Source organism: Alexandromys fortis, unplaced genomic scaffold (genome assembly GCF_014885135.2).
Source record: "Alexandromys fortis isolate MF-2015 unplaced genomic scaffold, M_Fortis_MF-2015_v1.1 scaffold_60, whole genome shotgun sequence".
Taxonomy (NCBI): Eukaryota; Metazoa; Chordata; class Mammalia; order Rodentia; family Cricetidae; genus Alexandromys; species Alexandromys fortis.
In genome coordinates, this window is record NW_026067946.1 from 43,222 (window position 1) to 47,259 (window position 4,038).

The 4,038-nt window shown below is 46.6% G+C and overlaps 1 pseudogene; it reads right to left on the bottom strand.

Annotated features, from left to right (window-relative positions):
* Positions 1-708: 708 nt before the first annotated feature.
* On the bottom strand, positions 709-1,220 carry LOC126506007 (60S ribosomal protein L18a-like; annotated as a pseudogene).
* Positions 1,221-4,038: the final 2,818 nt, after the last annotated feature.

The following is a 4,038-nucleotide window of genomic DNA, read 5'->3' on the forward strand; positions in this document are numbered from 1 at the left end:
TTGCTTGGTCTTCAGTTAACATCAGAGCTTCCACAGGGTCATCTTTGCCACTGTATGCGAAAACTTGTCCTATGGATCCAGGGGACATTTGAGGGAAAAGAGCCAGCAGGTGGAAGAAAGAGTGGATTAGGCTTGACAACACGACATATCTACATCAAGCTGCATCCCAAGCTATAGGGTACCTCACAAAAATTTGTGCTACTCAAATAAATTTTACTCGGGTTGAGTTGTTTGGAACTACATTCACGAGCTTCCGCTTCCTGATTTGATGCAAGCTGAGTTGTTCATCTGAAAAAACGCATGAGTCTTAATGGCTGCGGCATCACGTTTCTTCAAAACTTCCTGTAACATTTCTCAATGCGCTGTGCGGGCTAGGCGGAGGCGGTACAGCAGCAGACACGAGCCATCCGGGCCACTTTGGTAGATGCCGGTCTCAAACACAGTAAGATCTATCTAAAAATTATGAAAATAAAATAAAAATAAAACCATTAAGTAGTGGGCCTGAGGTGGGTATTCATAATGTGAAATCTCTCTCTTCAGAGTGTAGACAGCAAGGTATGTTTTATACTCAAAGTCCTAACACAACGCCACAACTTTGGCCAGGCCATCTATGTTATTCATAGGCACAGTTCACTTAGTTCTTTACCAGACTTAACTTCAGAGAGTTTACACCGCCTTTTTTCCCCCTTCTTTTTAAACTCTGGAGTTTCATTTAGTTTCATTCTCTGTCTCAGAAGAAGGTATTGGGCCTCTCAGTGGTGAAGCGTCATCAAGGTGGGGCAACGGGAACTTGATCTTGGAGTCGTGGAACTTGACAACCTTCTGTCTGCACTTGCTTACTGCAATCTCTTCCACCTTCATGGTTCGGATGGAGGAGGACTCGCCAGCACAGTGCCTGGGTCCTGTGTCGCGATAGCATTGTGTGATGGCACAACCCTGGACAGGTCCGGGTACTTGTGGTACAGGTCGTGTTGGTAGTGGTAGCGTAGATGCCATAGCTCTTCACATGCAGTAGCTGCTTCTCAAACACTGGCCGGCAGACCACTATCCCCCCCTGACGACTGCATCTTCTTCAACTGCAGTACAAAATACCAGAAGTGGGACTTGGTCACCACGTGGTTGGATGTGAAGATTCGCAAGCGGTAGAGTGGTGGCTCCCCGAGGTTGGTGGGCAGCTCTCCACCATCTCGGACTCCCCGAAGTGTACCTGAGGGCTTCATGGTACTCCGTCTGCATTCTCCATCCACAGGAAGGCAGTCCCAGCAGTTCTTAAACTGAATAATTCTCTCTTCAGGAGGAACATACAGAGGCTGAGGGTGTGGCTCAGTGGACAGAGAGCTTGCCTAACATAAACAAGTTCCTGGGTTTGAGAGACAGTATTGTGTGGACCAGGACGTGTGCCTGGAATCTCAACTTTTGGGAGACAAAGGGTAGGAAGATCAGAAGTTCAAGGTCAGTTTGGGCTACATAATGAGTTCAAGACCAGCTAGGGCTGTGAGAGACCCTGTCCTTGCTATGGAATAATCCTGTATATTGTGAATATATATTACTCTCATCGGTTAGTGAAAAGCTGATGGGCTGGTAGCCAGGCAGGAAATTAGGCAGGAGGGTCAAACTGAGAATGGGAAGAAGGAAGGCGGAGGAAGAGAGTTACCAGCAGATGCAGAGAGAGCAAGGTGGTCTCGTCATACTGAGACAAGCACCCAAGTCAGTGGCAAAACATAGATAAGATATGTGGGTCAATTTAAATGTAAGAGTTAGCTAGTAACAAGCCTGAGCCTTTATAAGTAATATTGAACCTCTGTGTTGGTTATTTAGGACTGGTGGCCGGGACTGGGAAAAAAAAAATCTGCCTACCTGTCATGGACTGTAGTGATATTTCAGTTCTAGTTTATTATTTATTTATTTATTTTTGGTTTTTCGAGACAGGGTTTCTCTGTGGTTTTGGAGCCTGTCCTGGAACTAGCTCTTGTAGACCAGGCTGGTCTCANGAGACAGGGTTTCTCTGTGGTTTTGGAGCCTGTCCTGGAACTAGCTCTTGTAGACCAGGCTGGTCTCAAACTCACAGAGATCCACCTGCCTCTGCCTCCCAAGTGCTGGGATTAATGGCGTGTGCCACCACCGCCCGGCCAGTTCTAGTTTAATAAGTAAAGGCTGCCTGAAAAAAATCGTGCTTCAATAGACTCTGAGGTAATCTGTATAAGATTGGGTCCATCATGACTTTACCAAGCATGGGGAGGCATGAGGCTGTCCCTCTCACTGAGGGACTATGGGCTGTTAATGGGTGTCATTTCTTCCGTTGCTCTTGTTCCAGTGCACAACCCTTCACTCGTGTTCGCAGAAGCCACCTTCTTTATATTCAGCAGTGGTGGTAGGGTGTAAGGTGGGGAACAGACATCAACATAGGAAGTGCTTTGGGGGGGGGATGATTCCATCAACAGAGAACAGGCATAAGAGAGGGCAATCCAGGCATGAAAATAACCAAAAATTCAGATTTCGTCTATACCTGTGTATAAAAAGGAAAGCAGAGGGATTGAAATGACAGATTGTAATTCTGGAAGAATAACATTAGAGATGACCCAAGGCGGTCACCTACAGCTAGCCCGGAGACCCTCGTGTTTAGGTGACTGGCCTCTGTCACTGCTCTAGGGAGCTGACATTATCCCTTCATTCTGACTGTAGTGGCTTCCGCGACCTCCTTCCTCTCACTTGGCAGCATGCTGGGCGATATCTCTGTTGTCAGGCTGTCCAGGGTAGCAGACTGGATGCTTTAGTGGTACAGGACAGTAGGACTATTTTTACTGGCAGTCATCAGTGTGATTTAGTTTATACCCACATTTTCCAAGCTCAGGCAAAGGTGTTTGTAGTCTTGGAGGTGCTCAGGAATGTAATTAGAAAATAGAAGTTTAAATCAAGCAAAAAAAGAATAAAACTAACTAGAACAAACACAATAAACAGAATCAAATCTTTTGTCTCGGCACGTGCTTACGCGGTGAATCCTAGGGATCGATGACAGAAAGCGGGGAGCCCTTTGTGCATCCCTACCTCTGAAAGGTGGTCGTGGGAGCAGACGGCATCATCCTGCTTCTTTGGGTGATTTTCACTGGCATCACACAGACCTCCCCCAAATCCCGCAGGTATGCGCAGTTAAATGAACTCGGGTACTGACACAGGGAGGTTTGAAATATAAAGAAGGGTTAGATATGGATGGCTTTTTGCCTCCGTTACTGTATTGGATGTAGGGTATTCAGAGCAAATGACTGTAAGAATGATCAGATGACATCAAGATTAGAGACAATCTAGATGTGGGACGTAGAGAGGAAAAAAAAAACCCTACTCTTTTCTTAAACAAAGGTAGGTGCCTTCTGTAGATGGAGATCTCTTTTTTTGTGTTCTAGGCATTTCCTTTCATTCCTTGAAATCTTTAACGTGCTACGTGAGGTACCTGGCCCTGGAGTGAAGAGAGATTAAAAACACCGTGGGGAATTTTAANTAACGTGCTACGTGAGGTACCTGGCCCTGGAGTGAAGAGAGATTAAAAACACCGTGGGGAATTTTAATTCCCTCAAAATCACTCCCCCCCCCCCCCCCCCCCCCGAGAGAGAGAGAGAGAGAGAGAGAGAGAGAGAGAGAGAGAGAGAGAGATTCAAATGAATTGTGGAGCTTTATCTACCTTAGGAATAACCTGCTCCACCCCGTCCCCCTCACTGCCCCAAGTTCCTGGGCTCACTGGCAGGTAGGTGGTGATTAAAAATTCCCGTCACGCCTGTGGGCTCGGTGCCCTCTCCTTTGTCACTCAGCAGTTGAGTATCAAAGCTTTAGCGTCTATGTTCTTTGAAGACTAAGCAGGTTGGCCGTGCAATTTAGATGAAAAACAATTACCCCGCGTTAGCTTGCTTTTGGCAAGAGTGTATTAAGGCTCATCTCGCTGACGGAAAACAAAAGCTTCGCTCCATCTTCATGAATTTCAAATGAGGGGGAGGGAACCCGGTGAGTTCGCCGCCAGGAGTTTTTCTGTCTAACCTCTCTCCATTGAGT